The 19,783-nt window shown below is 37.2% G+C and overlaps 1 pseudogene; it reads right to left on the bottom strand.

The window, feature by feature from the left end:
• Positions 1 to 15,448: 15,448 nt before the first annotated feature.
• Positions 15,449 to 18,617, bottom strand: LOC140604498 (dipeptidyl peptidase 1 pseudogene; annotated as a pseudogene).
• Between the last annotated feature and the right edge of the window lie 1,166 nt (positions 18,618 to 19,783).

The following is a 19,783-nucleotide window of genomic DNA, read 5'->3' as shown; positions in this document are numbered from 1 at the left end:
CCCCCAAACAATGACTGAATGAGTCTGGGGTTCAAAAGGTCAACCACCTTACCTTTTGGGAAGTTAATACTCCAGACCTCCACACTGCCCAAGCCCCCATACATATATCCAGCCACCATGTGTCAGATCAAAGTCAGGCTTCATCTAACACCACATCCTCGCTGGGCTCTTTCTTCCTTTCTCATTCCTGCCTTTACTCTGTTTCATTTTCTTCCTTAAAGATTTTTCCCTCAGGAGTATTTCCTCAACAAATGACAGGCACCCAAATTCCTGTTTCAGGCTCTGCTTGCCTTTAAGAGATAGCATCAGTTGAACAAATGGATGTTGACTTCTCAGGCATATGTGACAATGCTTGTCTATTGAGGCACATAACCTTAAGATTTGGGATACAGCAATGACAAGATTCAACTCATATACTTAGACCTCATTTTTATATCCAACAACTCTGAAAATAGTAGTGGAAAAAAAAAGGAGATCCTCTCTGCCCTTCAAATAACTCTATCCTACATACAATAGAAATGCAGAATGCATTTCAATGCCCAAGTATTAGCTGTAGTACCTTGTCCTACCTCACTTTTCTGTGACTCCTAAATCATTTAACATATGTGGGAGAAGTTGTTTTGATTTGCTTTAATTCCTGCTAAAGAGAATTTTATTTTCCATTTCAATCACTGGGAAAAGAAATTTTCAGAGCACCTGCTCTGCACCAGGCCCTGGGGATAAAGCAATAAACACAACACACAAAATCTTTATTTTTATGATCCTTACATTCTAATTCTGGCACACAAAAAAATGAAGAAAAGGAAATAAATAAAAATTACGCATTCTAGTAAAGGAGCAATTTCCAAAAATAACGTATTCAACATTGCCTCTAAACTTTAAGATAGCATTTTAAACACACTATCGTTCCCTTTCTCTATGTTGCATTTTAGGCCAGGGAACTGGGTAGTCATTGAAATATTTTAATAAAACAGAGATCAACCAAAATGTTGTAATTCCTAAGATGTAATTCCTCTGTAGTGGTAGGGTGAATGAACTGTTCTTTCAAAGGAGATGCTAGGTTTACCCAATCATTGCATTGGCCCAATCATCCGCATACTGATAGTACTTTATATACCTTGCAGCATCCAATACAACTTTTTTTTTCACAATGTATGATAATATCATGCCTCCACTTAGACCACCAGAGTAGTGGACGCACTCATAGGGGGATGACGGCCTAGTCAGAGCAAGGAGTCACAAACAGCTTTAGCTACAGAAGAGTCTGTGAACACCAGCAGATGGTGAAATGCTCAAGGAAGGTATTCCCAGCCTAGAAAATACTAAATAAATGCCTGTGGAATGAAAGAATAAATACATAGACCCATATAGTGAAAGCTAGCATTTTATCTTCCTTATTGCTCCCTATTGGCTCTGAGGATATACTTCATGTAATTTTAGACAATCATTTCTCCAGTGATAAAGAAAAGTACTTTAAACCAGAAGGCATTTTAGAAATTACTTTGTGACTTTACCAAACACATTTATGATTGTTGTGTGGTATTCCAGATTAATAGGTCATGTTCACTGTAGCTGTGCGAATAGTAGCGTGTGAAGTAGCTAAGATCTAAAATGTAGCAGAAAGTGCCAAATATAAACATCTTCAGGGGACATTTTAATAATAACATTCTGTTCCTCACATTCTCACAACATAGACAAAAACTATATTAGTCTATCCACTTTTCATTGCTGAACCCAAAATTGACTCTGAACAAGTGATCCTATTGATTCTCTGGCTAGCTTCCTTTCTTGACTACCTAAGGATCTCCTACAGTTTGTTTTTGAGCACTTCGCAAGAGATTGCTCAAATTCTCCTTCACTCTGACTTGTTTACTCCGACCTTTCACACTTTGGACATATTTTCAATTGCCTTTACATGAGCCAACATTTGGGTTTCAAAAGTGTCTTCTTTCTTGCAGTAGCTGTTGAACTTTGCCCATTAACCATACTATGAAAATGAAGTGGAATACTTTACAGGTACATAGCACACTTATACTTAACAATTAGCATAATTATTTTAACTATACTTAAAATGTAAAATTTATTCTCATCAAAAATGCAGATTTCATGGAGCTGAGAAGCAGTGTAATATAATGAAACTAAGATCAAATATCACTGTGTGAAGTTGGATCTTGAACGCAAAAGATGAATTTAAAACCCTGTATTTATGTTCCAAAAAGTAATTGCCTAAGTACAGAAGGGAAAGATGTGAAACAGAGCCAAAATTTACTTGAAAAAATAAATAAATAGGAGATTTAACTACCAGCTCAGAGGGATCCATATCTGGATGGGGCAGCTTAAAAACTAAACCAGTCTTGGCTGTGCTGAGAAATCACATGAAACTACAGTTCTATTGTAATCTGGTGTTTCTCAATGTCTATTCAGGAATATTTCTCCTCTAAATACTACTTTTTTTTTTTTAATCACCCACAATGTTTTACAGTCTTAATGCTTGATCAGCTTGATTCACTGAACTATATACTGAAACAATTGGAGCTACTTAAGAGTGAGATGAAGTGCTCCCCCGAGGAACTCCAGGGAGAACAAGGAGAAAATGTGAACTCAATGAGGTGAAAAGGAACACCTTAACGAAAGGTAATAAAATGTTGTTCAGTCAAATACTGATGAAGTGTTCTCCATTATCCAGGGGTACATCACATGGCAGCAGCTGAATGACTATCAAGTCAGTAAACTAATGTGCATATCCATAATTCACAAATAATTAAATAGATACTTGCATTTATCCTCTGTCTTACTGCCCGGATTAGATTTATCATGGCAAGTACAATCGACCCTTGAACAATGCAGGGGTTGGGGTGCCAGCCCCCTGCGCACTTGAAAATCTGCCTATCACTTTGACTCCCCCCAAAACTTAATAGCCTACTGTTGACTAGAAACCTTCCTGATAACAATCAATTCACACATATTTTATATGTCACAGGATATATATATATACTAGATTCTTTCAGTAAAGTATGCTATGGAAAAGAAAAATGTTAAGAAAATATAGGAAAGAAAAAATACATTTACAGTGCTGTACTATTTTATCAAAAAAATCTGCATGTAAAGGGATCCACGAAGTTCAAACCCATGTTGTTCAAGGATCAACTGTAACAAGTCACTACTGTTTGCATAGCTGCCCTGATACATAAAACATAGCAGCATACAAGTAGATCCTAATGGAATAGTTCTACATTATGTTATGTTAGTAAAATAATATCTAATTCATTATTTCTTTTCAGAAAGTTTGACTTTTATTATGTGCATCAGTGAATGTGCTATTTTATGGACATCTTTTAAATTCTATATAATGCTTTCTCCGTTTCAAGAGCCATGTGCTACTTCCCCCAAAAAATGGTTCTGCTGGCCTCTGAAGAATATATCAGGTATATTCAGTATTTGGTGTGTATTTGAGAGATAAGGGACAAAACACACTGCTTCTATATTTTAGCTCCTTGTGTACTGATTTGAAATACTATTATTATTACTCAAATGTGTATTTGCAATAATTATATGACTACACTAAGAACTACCCAACAAGTAAAAAAATGAATCCTTAGTTTCCTGTGATCACCTATTCAGCATTTTATGTTTTCTGTAAATGCAATAAGCCACACAAGATGGAAATAAATATAATGCCCTTCCTTATATTCCTGCCATTCCTCCAAGTCATCTCTGCTCAAGCCCCTCTCTAATTAAGATATGATTAAAAAAAAGATATGATTAAAAAATAGGCATTTTGGCAAGCTGCTTCCTAGCAATAACATTGTTTGCCTTTAAAAAGCAAGCTACAGGGCAGCCCGGTGGCTCAGCGGTTTAGCGCCGCCTTCAACCCAGGGGGAGATCCTGGAGACCAGGGATCAAGTCCCATGTCAGGCTTTCTGCATGGAGCCTGCTTCTCCCTCTGCCTGTGTTTCTGCCTTTCTCTCTGTGTCTCTCATGAATAAATAAATAAATAAATAAATAAATAAATAAATAAATAAATAAATAAAATATTTTAAAGAACAAAAAAGCAAGCTACAGAAATTCCTTCCCAGGTTCCTACCATCTCTACTCTAGTAGCAGAACTGGTTAAGACTGGTACAAAATCTAATTTGAATGCATTAATATTAAAATAGTGAGACTCACTTTTAAAACACCACTAAACATTAGAACATAATTTAATGGCTGAGTGGCTAGAAGAATTTAATCTCCTTCCTTCAAAGTGGCACCATAATTGCTGCACCTCTCTGTGTAAAGGTCCAGTCCCGACGGTGGGAAAATCTAGCCTGAAGAGTATAAAAGGAGTCATCAAATCTGGAAGGAAGCATGTGACTTAAATGTATTACCTGTACATGAAACTGCCATTTTCCTTCCAGGAATGCCTTGTCTTAACATTGCCATCTTTCCTTTTTCCCCAAAGGAAATATAAACAAAAGTCCAAAGAGCTGTCTTTATTAAACATTCACATCACCCCCATTATGATAAACACACAGCTAGACATACACAATTTTTACACACACACATATAAATTGAATCAAAAGGGAATAGACGAGAGAGGAAAACTGTAATTTAGACATTTAATGTGCTGTTTGGCTCAATCCAGACAATAATAAAACTGATTTGGTTCCTCACAGAATGATTTCAAGAAATTTCTCTATGATATAATTGATCTCAAAAGAACAGGAATAATGAGAAGAAGCAATGAATATGATATGCGAATATCATAAGGGTATTATTGATTGCACCATCCATGAAGACATACAGGACCCTTTATGAGTACCCATGAGAAAAATTTCTCTATGAATTCAGTACCAGAACTAATTATTTTTATTTTACAGATACAATCATTCTTTTAACTGCTTATGTTTCTCTGTTTGTCTTAGCTACTGGAAGGTCCAAGCTAAAGTTTTGATTCCCTCTTACAGATGAAAGTGAGTCTTATACTTTAGTCCCCTAGTCATTCATTTGACCTCACATTGCCATCCTACTGCTTCTTCCCTCCTACCTCATGTATATTGAAAGTCAACTCAAATTTTCTCCTTTTAAAAAAATTTCTGGAACAAAGTATATAAATAAATATATAATATAAAGGGAGTCTTGTCATTTTTTTCAAAGGGAAGCATATTAATCTCTCAAAAGAAACAAGTTTTCCTCTGGTCCTACTCTCAATGGAATGTCTTGTGGTTTTATATACAAAGTTCATTAAGCAATACAAACAACAATATCTACCGAGACAATTTTATAGACAGTGGTGAGCTGGTTCCAAATAACAAGTTCTTGTTTCAATCTCTGATGAACCATTGAATGCATTCTTGTCTTCAGGATATCATGCTTGCTTGATTTCCCTTCTGCCATGCTAATTATGCATGTCTGGTGTTCTTATTCCAGAGTACATAATTTTGGAGTGCTCAGCTTTTGGTCTCTTCTCTTCTCCTAAAGATTTTATTTATTCATTTGAGATAGAGATACAGAGATAGTGAGAGAGAGTATGAGTGGGGAGGAGAAGGAGAAGGAGGCTCCCCACTGAGCTGGGAGCTCCAACACATGGCTAACTCCCAGGACCCAGGGACTGTGACCTGAGCTGAAGGGACACACTTAACTGACTGAGCCACCCAGGTGCCCCATGGTCTCTTCTCTTCTGTGTCTATACTTACTTCCTTAGACTTCCATACAGTCTTATTGCACTAATTACCATCATTATGTTGGCAGATTCCAAATCTGTATTTTCAGCTTAGACTACTATTCTAAACTCAAGACTCATATATCCAACTCTCTGCACTTGAATATCTGTTAGGCATTGCAAACTCGTATTTCTAAAACCAAACTCATGATTGTCTTCCTTCAACATGCCTCACCTGTAGCCTGAATTAGCTCAGTTGTTGGTAACTTAATTGTTCCAGTTGTTCAAGTCACAGCTCTGACATATTCTTTGATTCCTCTCTTTCTCTCCCACTCTGTATCTAATCCAACCAGATACTTTAGTGGTTCTACCCTTAAAATAATTCCAAAATCCAATCAAGTCTTACCACTTTTCATTGCTAGTCAATCCACCAGCCTCTCTCACCAAGGTTTACTGCACCATCTCCCTATAGTCTATTCTTTACACGGGAGCCAGAAGGATGAACCTTTTAAAACATAAGTTAAATCATGTCACTTCCCAACTTCAAACCAAATAGATTCTCTGCTTCACTTAAAATAGATCTAAAGTTCTTTCAATGCCCCACAAGACTCTACAAGTTCTAGCTCCTCCATTACTTCTCTGACTTCAATTGTACATCCCTCTCCCTAATGTGGCTCAATCAGACTGGCTTCCTTACCGTGGGAACATACCAGTCACCCTCCTTGCCCTGGGGCCTGTGTCCCAAGCTATTCTTTCTGCCTGGAAAGCTTCTTCTCTAAATATTCCTTGGCAACCTCTTCACCCTCTTCAAGTCTTGTCATGAATTTTACCTGCTCAAAAACAATCAATACTTTTGATACTTCCAATCTTCTCCTCCACACCTTCCAGCTCTCTTAATTTCCATTGTTCTGCCCTCATTTGTTTTTTCATAGCACTTATCGCATTCTAGCCTACAATATTATCCACTCACTTATTATGTTCATTATTTTTCTCTCTCTCCCCTTAATAGGATCAAATACCCGGAAGGACAAAGATCTGTTTTGGGCTCTGATGTCCTCCTAACATCTAGAACAGAACTGAGAACATAGTAGGTGCTCATTAATATTTCTTGAATGAATGAACGATGACACACACTGTGATTAAGAGAATATAATCCTATGGGAATTTAACAAAAACATACTTATAATAATGGAAAATTCTGCTTCTTGTTTATCAAGTCTGTTACCTTTATATCACTAACAAAAATAAGAAACCTTAGTTCTATAGAACTTGTTTAATGACAGTACATTAAGCAAAAGTTTTCTGAATTTACTTCTAAGCCTCTGAGGCCACACAATTCAAAATAGAAACACTGGCTGTTTTTCAATGATCTACCTGACATTTAAGTATAATTCCCAATTTATTCTATTATCTTCTAATGTTTTGATATATACCTCCCTTGTTAGGGTGATTAATGGTGCAGTTCTGACCAGAATAACCTAATTGCTGTTAATGACTACCTTTTAAAACTGGCAAAAAGTACGGGATGAATTCAATATCTTAACATGTCTCTCTCTTTGCCTGTCAACATAACTCTACAGCTGAGTAGTAAAAGTCTTGCTCACACTATATTCTCTCCAGGTAAGTTCTGAGTCTTTATATCTGAATATAGGTAATGTGCACTATAAAAATAGCAAAAATGATGTTCAAAATTACAATTCTGATGGGCAAGAATGATAGGAAAATTATAACTCATAAATTAAACAAAGTACCTTCTATTGCCAGAAATATTCTGTAGGAGTCCATAATGAACCAAATTTTACCTAGATTGGATCTGTTACTGAATTCCAAGACGATCAAAAGAGAACATCAAGCAGTTTAAACAGAATTATTCTTATTTCAGTTGTTTCAATCTGCATTATTTTCTATTCAAGGACTAATAAAAGGAATCCATTTTTTGCTCCATGAAAGTCAAGTAAATGTTACACACGAGGCTAGTAAATATCAAAAGTGAGTTTTTCTTATTGCACTAGGGCAGTAAGATGTATTTAAACTGGGAGCATAGCCGGTGAGAACATGAGATAGCTATGCTAAAATGGATAGTAGACATTTAAAAAACCATGAATACATCAGAAGCTTAACACTAAAATAATTTTGAAGAAATCTGTCAACTTAGAAATAACCACAGATTGGTTCTAAAAAGGGAGTAGGAATCCTTAAGTTTCTGACTGGTAATGTCCTTTGCCTTTTTCAGTTTAAAGTGATTGAAATCACTAGGCCCCAGAGATGGAGAGCATCCAGATGAGAGTCTGGTTACTAGGGAATATTCTGCTGAGAGCCCTGAGCAAGGTTCTGAGGGAGAAAAACAGCCTCAGCGAAAGAAAGCAGAGAAAGTGTTTCTTGCCCCAAGACTTTTTGCTTCTGGAAAATAGATGCTTCAGAGCAGTATTTTTAAAATGTTTAAAGTTTAAGGAAGAGGTGAACTTTGTTATTGAACAAATAGTAACACAAAGGTTTACATAAAAATAAGCATACTCAAACCAGCTATGAAAAGACCGAAATCAGTACAAAGCAAATTTAAAAACAAAGCACACTCTATGCACTCAAGCTTTGCTTTTTGGTATATTTCATCTATTTCTGTGTATTTGGGAGAGAAGAGCGGAGGCCAAGACTGGGGGAGGGAAGAGAAAGTTCAGGAAAGCAGACTCTTCACACAAAATACTGTCACTTTTGGTCTCCTGTTTTGCTTGATTTACCCCTTCCTCAATCTCCATTCCTATTTTTACCCCATCCCTACAGGCAACCATTTTCAAATATTTTAATTTTTTGTCATTGTGCTCTTGTAAAATGCTTATCGTTGGTTGGTTTGCATGTTTCGTTTTTCATCAACAGTGTTGTGTTACATACTTCAAGCTGATTCTTTTTTCACTTAGCATTTCAACTTCAAATATGCAACCATATTTCCACATGTGTAGCTAGTCCACCCCTGCTTGCTAACTGCTGCATATATTCCAAGCAGGGCACACATCTTCTTATCCATTCTTTGCATAATGGACATCCAGTGTGCCTCCAACACTCTGTAGCCAAACAACAGGGCCATGAACATTCTTATAGTCTTCTTCTTGTGGAGTTATGTGAGCATTTCTTGGGTCTATATATCTGGCTTAAAATTATTTATTATTTACAAGTTGGATTTATCTGCTTTTTTTCATAACTTTTTTGTTATGATTATTTCCCTTTCCTTGATAGGAATAAAAATGTTACAGCATTTCTCTGAGGATTCTCACTATGTACTTTTAAGACACAAGTTTTTAGCATTATAACTTATCACAGAATACTGGCTTAACCATCTACATCATTTCACTGTGGACGGCAGCAAATAAAGTCTCAAATGGACTTTATTTGATGCCTTAGGCCAAACTGCAATCCACAACATTGAGGAGAATTTTGTGGCCATCCAAATCCAAGCAAATTTCCTTCTACTTTATTTTTTTTTTCCAACTTACTCCTCAAAACACGTTGGTCAGTTTACAGGAATTGAGTGTGATTATGTATATTAGAGTGTGATTATGTATAATGAAAAGAAAAAAACACAGAAATATATGCTCAGTCCCCAAAATCAGAGGGGGGGACAATGTCTTATGTTCTCAATTAAATCCACAGGTAGTTCACTTTCTGCATGAACTAAAAGCCATAATTTTATTTTTGAGTTGCTACCTGTTCTAAACCCATGAATAAATATGATTAAAGGAGTCAGACATCCCTAGATTGAAATATGAAGCATGGACCCAAATGAAGAGCCTTTCATTTTCTGTGTTAATCAAGGGGAACAGTAGCATGTAAAACAGTGAATAATACATGCACATAAATCCATTCAGAGGCATACAGATCAGTATTAACACATTCTTTTCAGTATCTCTCACATCTATTGCTTCCATTCTATTTTACTGCCACTCCTCCCTGCCATTCAGGTTCCCATCACTTTAGTTCAGTTTTGCTACAAAGCCTTTTTTCTCTCCTTGCAGACTTCAGGGATTCCTCCCCTTTCATTCATTTTTCAGACTATCTCCTTGAGCATCATTTTTACCTATAAATACCTGTGATTAACATCCTCCTGACTTTCCAAGGCCTCTAGGATCTGGCCCCAGCACACGTATTCAGACTTCCCATTAGCCCATCAGCATCAACCTAATTCAATTTCATTACAGTTCAGCTTCAGTAATTACAGTTCTTTTAATAACGAAGTCCATGTCGATAACCACAAGGATAGTGACAAGTTCCATAGGGTCCCTTGGCTAGAGTCCCCTACCTCCCACGCAATGTCCTCCTCACCCTACCCCCACTGTATCCCCTTATTTAAATCTGACCCTTGAGACCAACTCATCTCCATGGAAAACTCACCCTCCAAAATGTAGTCCTTTACCCAGTCCCACTGGCCTACTAGTGGGTTTCAGTTATATTTCCTTTAGTTTTATTTAGTTTATGATAATTTTGTTTATTTTTGCTATAAGACACATAGCCCTGAAATACAAAGCCTACCATCTTTGATCCTTAAAACTTTGGCTATTATAGTAACGTGTTAATGGACAGTTAGTGAAAGTCTTGGGGTATGTATTGTAAACTTTTAAAAGTTCCTCATTTCCTGTTGCCTCAGCATCCCCACAAAGAGGTTGTGAGCACCCTGCCCAGGCAGTAGGGGTCCTAGTGTGATAAGACTGGCCCCTGCCACAAGTCACACTCCTTCCTTCCTCTAGTGACTAGTGACATTCAAACATACCAATAACATTCTACCCCTATCCCAGTAAAGGCATCTTCTCACAGGTTCTCACTCTGCCTTCACCTCCCCACCTGCTTGGTTGAGCCCACTCTCACGGAGCTCCTCCCTCACATATAGCCTTTTGTGTGGTGCACATGCCTCCCTCTTCTAGGACTTGTGAGTTAAATAAATCTCTTTCTCTTTCATACACTTGTCCATCTCTCCATGGTTATTCCATGTCCATACTTAACTAGTCATTGAAATACTACATTTTTAAGTGACATTATTACTCCTCACAACACAGGGTGTAGTATAATATACATTTCATTTATCTACACATGTTGATGTTGACAATGGACCTGCCAAGTTGGACTTCTACATCCACATTACATAATATTATCCTCCATCATCAACATCATTGAATGGTATATAATGTGTTATATGCTTGACCATTTAGAAGTTATTGTTATTCTCAATAAACTTACATCTAGAAAAAATAATATAAGCTCAGTAAAATTTTATTGAATATGTGTAAGTGAAAAAATGTTACATGCCACAGGAATGCTATGTTTAGAAAATTAAATTTTTCTAAATTATTTTTTTCTAATGTATTTTTTTAGAGAGAGAGTGTGTAGGGGGAGGGGTAGAGGGAGAGGAGAGAGAGAGAATCTTAAGCAGGCTCCATGGCTGGTGTGGAGCCCAAAGTGGGATTTGATCTCCTGATCCTGATTATAACCCAAAATCCAACTGAGCCACTTCTAATATTTCTATTAAAGAAAGCATGAGCCTATAATGTAAGGTATATCTGTACTTTTTAACTCTTAAATGTTGTGTACTGTGTACCAGATGCTATTTGAAGAACACCAAAATAATAACTTAATCCTCATAATAACCCTGAGGTAGGTAGTGTCCTCATCTTATGGATAAGAAAGCTGAGGTACGATCTCCTCAGAATCTTGTGAATTAGAATTCAAAGCCAAATGTTTTAGCTTCAAAGCCTGTGCCCTTGGTGACTAAATGATATTGCCACTCTGTATGAGAATTTAATTTTAAAATAAAATATGCCACATCACCCAACGTTTAATACAGCCCCTTCAAAAAAATGTAAGAAATGCATGTTTCTGACTAGTCATGCCATGGGTTTTTAAGTTTTAGGACTCAGAAAATTGTACTGGGTTTTCTGCAAATGAAAAGTATTTTGAGGGATCCCTGGGTGGCGCAGTGGTTTGGCGCCTGCCTTTGGCCCAGGGTGCTATCCTGGAGACCCGGGATCGAATCCCATGTCGGGGTCCCAGTGCATGGAGCCTGCTTCTCCCTCTGCCTGTGTCTCTGCCTCTCTCTCTCTCTGTGTGACTATCATAAATAAATAAAAATTTTAAAAAAAAGAAAAGTATTTTGAGGGCTTATTTGGCAGTGTGGCCCTTCTTAAAGAGTTGAAGAATTCTCTTAATTTCCCTCAACATGGGCTAATTAATGCATCAAAGATAAACCAAACTCAGTCTCTACCAAAAATTTCTGAGCCTTGTTTGCATTCATACCACACCACTGGTATATTTACTGAACATCAGCAACATAATTTTACCTGAGAAGATGGATTTTACCTGATGATACCAAGTAGATATGGCCTAAGAGAAGTTAGCACTAAAACCAGGGAAAGCTCAATACTTTTATTACAAATATAGCAGAAAATAATTATTTAAAGCCACTTCCATCCAACTGAAAAACACAATGTTAACAGGTCTTTGGATTTGAACAGAATATGTAAAATAGCCAGAGATGGCCATTTGCTGTTTCTCTCCATGCTCTTGATTGGCTTATGCATTGAACACTATTTGTTGTCCCCAGCAGCCGGCTCGACCCCATCCCAATCTTCCCCATTAATAGAACTCTAGTTCTGTTGAGGTAACATCAGGCTCAGGGAACAGGCACAGCTCCAGGGAATTAGTCAGTCATGATGGGTCCCTGCTTATCACAGAGTTCTTTCTACCTCTTCCCGGATCGCTGTCAGAGAATGGATTGGCTGTACCCAGTTTTCAGCAGTGAGGTCTAAAGGGAAGTTTGCCATCTGGGACAGAATTTCTTCCCTGGGAAAAAAGGAATGTGCAGAGCCCCGATACCACCGAGCATTAAACCAACCTCGGAACTGCTTCTGAACTTCTTTTCATGTGAAATTAAAGTCTCTTATCACCAACATTGCATTTAGTATGAGATGTTATCACTCCCAGCCAAAAGTACCCTAATTTGTATACCTTACTTCACTTGCCTCCAATTCTCAAAGCCATTATCATAAGTATGTGCATGTTACAGTATCCTAACATTTACATTAGCACAATTTCTCCTGATAGGTACCTGATTCTTTTCTTTCTTTTATATGTAAATCACATTGATTTAAATGAAAATATAATAGTTATGATATAAAAATATGTCAGAAAATTTTTGATGTCTAAATTGTAATGATATGGTTACACCATTACTAATTAGGATTGGATTACACTGTCCCCAGTAGCAAGAAATCTAGCAAATGTCCTGATTATGCACATTCAGGTTGCACTAGTATTCAGAAATGAGGTTATATTTTTTGTCAAGCACTTCCACAAATCCCTGTGAGCACATTGTTTTCCTTCTTTGAATTCTGAAGCATACTTACCACCTGCAGATACTGAGGAAACTGACAAATAGCTTCTGACAAATAGGCAACTATTCTATGGCAACATGACACTGGGAAACATATACTGTGCCAAATGGCATTTTATATGGAAGAAAATATACTAAATGTTCACGTTGCAGGTCAAGTTTATATACTTCATGATATCACATTTGAGGAAAAGCTTTCCTCTTCCTTTTTCTTTTATAATACCCTTGTAACAATTTCAATCACAAATCCAAGGGGAAACTAAATGATATGCAGTGACAGTCTTAAATTAGAAAATTGTTCCCTGGCTGGACCTCTTACTGAGTTTGCTAGGACTGTGTACCTCAATTTGAAGAGACACCAATGATCAGAGAAGACATGCAGGATATTGTAATGGGTCCATGTTTCAGCAACAAAACATCAGGAAGGAGAAGCAAGGTCATTCAAACATGAAAGAATATTGTTAGGGGCACCTGGGTGGCTCGGTGGTTGAGCATCTGCCTTTGGCTCAGGTCATGATCCCAGGGTCCTGCGATCAAGCCCCGCATCAGGCTTGCCACATGGGAGCCTTCTTCTCCCTCTGCCTATGTCTCTGCCTCTCTCTCTCTGTGTTTCTCATGAATAAATAAATAAAATCTTTTTTTAAAAAAAGAATATTGTTAGAATATATAACAGCAAAAACAAAAAACCCTACTGTATATTAGACTAGTAAGATCTAAACAGAGTTTAGATTCCAAGCAGATTAAAGTTCTTCCTAAAATCCATAAAGTGTAAAGAAAGATTGGTTCTTGAAGGAGAAAACCGCTTTGGAATGAATAGACTCATTATATTGGAAGGTAGTGACCAGGCAGGAATGAACAGAGATTCTAAACAGAACTTGACTGGAGAAAACATTTTCCTGCATTAAATCTACCCTATATCACTTCAGTATACAACTTCACAGATTCAGAATACAATTCTCCAACAGAGACTTAATAGGAGCTAAAACACTAAGATTAAGCCCTTAGGCTTACACATTTATGTTACTGTCACGATAAGCCCCTCACATAGATACAATAACATTAAACATTCATTAAAATCTTTCTATCAACTGCCCACTTCTTCAAAAGGGATTTCATTTTTATCTTGAACAGATGGCAAGCCTATCACAGAGTGTTCTTTATGACTGGAGCATAAACACTGATTAAATCATTCTGAAACCAATTAAAAACTCAACATTTACTCGGTAAAACATATCTGCAATAAGAGTGAACATGAGCAAACATAGTCAATGGATTGCCTCTAGCCCCATCTCCTGAGAAAAATTTGACCGAAGACAATGGGTTAGAGAAGAAATAATCTACCTCAGGTTAACTGTTCCATTTCTACCCAGGCTCTCAATTAAAAGGCACTTGGAGGTAGCTGGGTGGTTCAGTGGGTTAAGCCTCCAACTCTCATTTCAGCTCAGGTCGTGGTCTCATCGGTCCTGGGATTGAGCCCCAGATCAGGCACTGTGCTCAGAAGGGGAGTCTACTTGAGATTTTCTCCCTCTGCCCCTCCTTGTACTCTCTCTTTCTCTAATAAATAAATCTTTAAAAGAAACCCAAAAAAGGGCATTTGGCCAGAGATATTAGAATTCCTTTATCAAATATGTTTTGTAGTCCCCCAATGATGTAGCCATCAAATACACACACAGACACACAACAAAAATTAATTCTAAAATCTTGATTCCCATTACAGAAAAAATAAAATAAATAGAGCAGATCTTGCTGAATCACAAATTTGGGCTCAACTTACTTGCAGCTACCTACAGCCAAAATACTGAAAACTTCCAAGTCTCAGACACTATCGTACAGGACTACCATACATTATTTCATTTAGTCTTTATAACAAACTAAAAAGTACTAATTACCTTCTTGCAAAATACTTATTAAAAATTTAACAATCATTGCCATATTTTCTTGTGATTTTTACAATTTAAGAATAAGTCTGTGTTGGGGCACCTGGGTGGTATAGTTGGTTAAGGGTCCAGCTCTTGGTTTTAGCTCAGGAAGTAATCTCAGGGCACTAAGAACGGGCCTCATGTAAGGCTCCAAACTCAGTGCAGAATCTGCTTGAGATTATCTCTCCCTTTCCTTCTGCCCCTTCCACTCATGCTCTCTCTCTCTCTAAAATAAATAAAATTAAAAATATATATATATAAACCTGTGTTACACAGACTTAAAAATATAGCATATTCGAATTATAAAAGACTGACAAAATCCCACGTATTGTTATTGCATCAGCTGCAAAGTAGGCCAGTGGTCATTGGGAAGGTATATTCAAATCAAGGGCAGTTTTAATTTTAAAGGCAAAAATCTTCATAAGAATCTATGTGTAATATTCTGAATTGCTACTATAAAAGTCCCCAGTCTGAATAAATCAATCCCCTTTCATGACTGATAGTGGTCGGTATGAAGTGCTAGGACATATACCCTACAATTGAGGAATTAGCCACCATTGCTATGCTTTCAATTGTACCTTCATTGGTTCCTCTGCAGATCCAGAAGAAACCATCTTCACCCCAGCTAATGCCCCAGCCGTTTTTAACAATCCATCAATCCATCCCAGAGGCTGCGTCAGTGCCAGAGCCTACCAGCTAAACAGCATGATTAGTCAGTTCAAAGAGGTTGAAAGGGCCTCTCAAACCAGTGTGATAGTAGATCCCCTTGTGGCAGTGGAGGAAGTCTTCACAGACTTCAAAAGCAATTGCCATGGGCCCGTGACAAGCTCAAGCTTCCTCAGGGCTTTAAATTCACTGCAGCCCCCCTAGCAGCCTCCCACATAGTAGTACCTAGAGGTGTAGTGACAAAAGCAGTCCTCCTTTGATTGGCATGGTGAGTCATGCCTATGTAGGGAGAGCATACCTCTTCCACCGGCCCAAAATCTTGAGCATATTTTTCTGCAGTGAGGTAAAAGAAGTACCTTCACAGCTTTGAACATGCTGGCTGTAAAAGACAACCTCCTGAAGACTCAAGATTGGGGTCTGAGTATTGTTGGTTAGGATACGGACTCTTGCTTCCAGCATGTCCTTCAGAAGCAAATGCCTGGTTTCAAACAGAAGTAACAAAATTGGTACCACAAATATCTCTCCAATCCCTAGATGCTGGCAAATGTAAAATGTTTTCATGTATGTCTGCAGTCAGTGATGCAGCTTTGGGCATTAGGACTCTCTGGCTGTGGCTACCACCTCTCCTAATCATTTCTATCAGGGTAAGGGTCTCATATTCCATGTATGTGGTTGCAGTCCAAGACTTCTGAATGGCATTGATTGCTTTCACAAAGTCATGGTTATATTTGTAGAGCCCATAGGATAATTTTCCTGGAGATTCTCAAGGTATGCAGTGTTTGTTCACATTCTCAGAGGTAGATCCCACCTTAGTTCCAGTGAACAAAGCTTCATTCCCACCCAGCACATCATGTATTGATCCAGCCATGGTCATGAGACCATGCCACAAGGCAGTAACTGGTTACCTTGCTGCCCTCTTCTTTACACTTAAAAAAGGCAAACCATGTGTAGTCATTCATCACAATCCCAAAGCCTTGACTGTAAATGATGATGAAATGTTCATTATTGGCAAAATTATCACATGCTGTATCTGATACTACATTTTTTTTGATGGTCCCATAACTGAGCAGTTGACGTCATTCTGGGAACCAAGGGGGCTCACTGGGAAGACCCAGATACCCAGCAGCTCAGGGTGGGTGCATTTGGCATGTGTGGCAGTGTGTGGTGCCAACAAAAGAGAGGAGCAGCAGGAGGGCAGTGGGCAGCCAGCAGAGCCAAGGACCCTTGCTGGTGCAGCCCCAGAGGAGAGGAGGAGGAGAGAGGAGTCACCAAGGAGTAGTGGGGAGAGAGTCTAATTGGTAATAATTATCATACCATGCCAAGATAAAAAAACTACATTTTCCTGAGCTTAAGCAACTTGCCCAAGATTGGGTAGTTAGTATGTGGAAGAGCCAGTCTTTGTACTCCCAAGTTTTGATTTCAGAAGACATACTTGAAAGTACTGCCCTCTATTTCCTCTCTAAGAGAGAATAAGTTTTTCTAAGCCCTTTTAGAGAAAGAAAATTAAAACAGGAAGCTCTCCCAATCTAAGTATTGCTAAAACAAATTATTTTCATGCAATGCATACAAACAACTGAAATGCTAGTCACAAATCATTCTCATTTCTTCATTAAAGCATAATGAGAAAGTCTTTCTAATTCAAATTACTATATACACTTAAAAGAAATAAAATGACTTTATAAATATTCTATAATTCAAATTAGTTAAAAAGGATGGATTTTAAATATTTATATTTTAGGTTTTTTGTACATACTACAAAATATAAATTTGAAATAGTACAAATGTTATATTAAAATGTAAATGAGAATCTAATATATCTGAAATTCATCACTAGAAGAGAGTGTATTACTGATACATGACATAACCTAACTATACATAATTCTAGGTGCCTGACAAAGCATTTATAGGCATGGCACCTACTGGGATACAGGGCTTTCAATGTTAAAACTGGAACACCCAGGCAGACTGGGATAAGCTTGTCCCCCTAATTCTGGAGAGGTCCCCTTCTCAGAGGTCCTATCTCTGGAGCAAGGAAAGCCACGGTCCACGAAAGACACAAATGTCTGGAGAAACATCTTTATGATGTGATATAATGTGGGAAAAATGCATGTCAGAATGTATGCTTTCTTGTGAAGTTAGGCAATTATATTTTTTTTCTGCTTAATTAGGTCCCAAATTTTTCCTAGAGATGGAGAATAACTAAAAAAACATCCATCTGGTTCAGGATCTTTCACATAGAGTGATATTAAAAAATTTTTTAAATAGTCAAATATGACAAAATTCCTATACTTAGCTTTGCTTGATCTGAGAGATTAAGCATCACCCAGAGTTATATCTTTATATGCATCTGTAACTGGCACATCCAATATTTACTACTTTAGCACATTTTTAATGAATATTCTGATTAGGGGCTTGATAACTACAAATTCATGAAATTTATGATATTTTGCTGAAATTGTCTCACTATGGTGCATCTGAGAAAATGTCCTACCGTGCATAGCCAAAAAAGCTATATTCATATTTTATAACTGATATTTACTGGATGGTAGCAAAGACATTTTAATTAAGTTAGGATTAAATTTAACAGATTTAACTAATTCACAGCTATGACAAGTGAAACTCAGTTTGGACCCAGGTTTCTCATGAATTCATCCCAGTGACAACTAGGCTAATTAATTAATTAATTAATTAGAATACCATTGGGTCATTATTAAGTTCATTATGACTAAAATAAAATAATTAAAAATCCAAAAGGAAGTTACATTTTAAATTATGGCAAGGATCTTAGCAAAATAATACTAAATGAGTGGCAGCAGTCCCCAAATAATACATCCAGTTCTATAACTTTATAGAAAATTAAAAACAGCTTTAAAAAATATGCTTTTTAATAGATACATATAAGTGCAATAAAATTATATAAAAAGGAAATCAAGAAATGTTTCCTACACAAATCAATTGGGAAGAAGTCGGAGTACCAGGTGGTCGGGGAGAACCATCTGTTTAGTTTGTATTTGCTGTTCATAGTGCTTATTACATTATTTTACTAAAAATAAATAAATATGTGAATGAATGAAAGCCAGCCAAACTTCAAAAACGAAGAGTGCGTTTCATATTGAGGATTACAATTTTCCCAATCCTGACTACGTAAAGTTTCTTAATATATAATCTTACCGTCCTATTTAAATCCTCACTGGTGGAGTCAGGGAGACCAAGTAGAAAATCCAGATTAATTTCCCTGTCTCCAGTGTTTCCTTCTCCATTTTGGCCTACATGTCCCTGCTACCTTCTCTCAGAACTTCAAAAGCTTCACGAAGACCAAGTCAAGGGCCCGTGTGATGCAGGTAGGATCTGCCTCCTTTCTCCTCTCATTGCTTCCTTCACTCAACACTGTGCCCCTTCACCCCAGTCCTCCCTCTTCTGTTTTCCTGTCATTCAGCAACTTCCCTTCCCTAACCAAGTCGTACTTCCTGGGAGGGCCTAGCTCAAGGCCACCATGTCGACCAACTACTTGATCTGAGCTCTGTTTCCACTCTGTGCCCCAGAGCACAGCATATGTATCTGTATAATTGAATTTATCTAGAGCATTTAATTTTGCATTGTTAATTTAGCAAGCTTTTAGTGGCGATTTACTTCTATCAATGAGGCAATAAACACATTTAGAAGAAAAACTTTGACCAAACCATATGCAATGCCCTCAAAGAGTTTTTAGTCTGGAATTATTTACATTCTTATTTTACTTGTTCTACTTGATAATTTTTTTTAAAAAGACAGTATCAATAGATTTCACCTTTGTATACATCTTAGTACTTACCACTCTATAGGTAATTTACTGACATTACTTTCAAATCTACCCATGGATTTTTTTTTCACTTCAGAGACCACAAATCTAACCAAGGATTGCTATGCCATTCTTCATTTTGTGTCTTTTTCTATGATCATGTCTGAATAAATACTGAAATTCCTAAGTCAGTTCTATCTTACTAAAACATCAGTGAAGAAAAAACTCACACCAACCAAAAGCTAACATCCTACTTGCAAGATCTGGAAGTGATTTCTCCTAGTAATAAGACTTAAAATGCTGCAATAAGAATCACCATCCTAGGCTGAAAATAATAAAAAAAAAAATTTTAAGGTAATTTGGAAATAAAAGATAACTTAAAAAATCACCATCCTAGGCAATGCCCTCTG

The sequence above is a fragment of the Canis lupus genome, chromosome 15, assembly GCF_048164855.1.
Source record: "Canis lupus baileyi chromosome 15, mCanLup2.hap1, whole genome shotgun sequence".
Taxonomy (NCBI): domain Eukaryota; kingdom Metazoa; phylum Chordata; class Mammalia; order Carnivora; family Canidae; genus Canis; species Canis lupus.
This window is presented reverse-complemented; position numbering and strand designations above follow the sequence as displayed.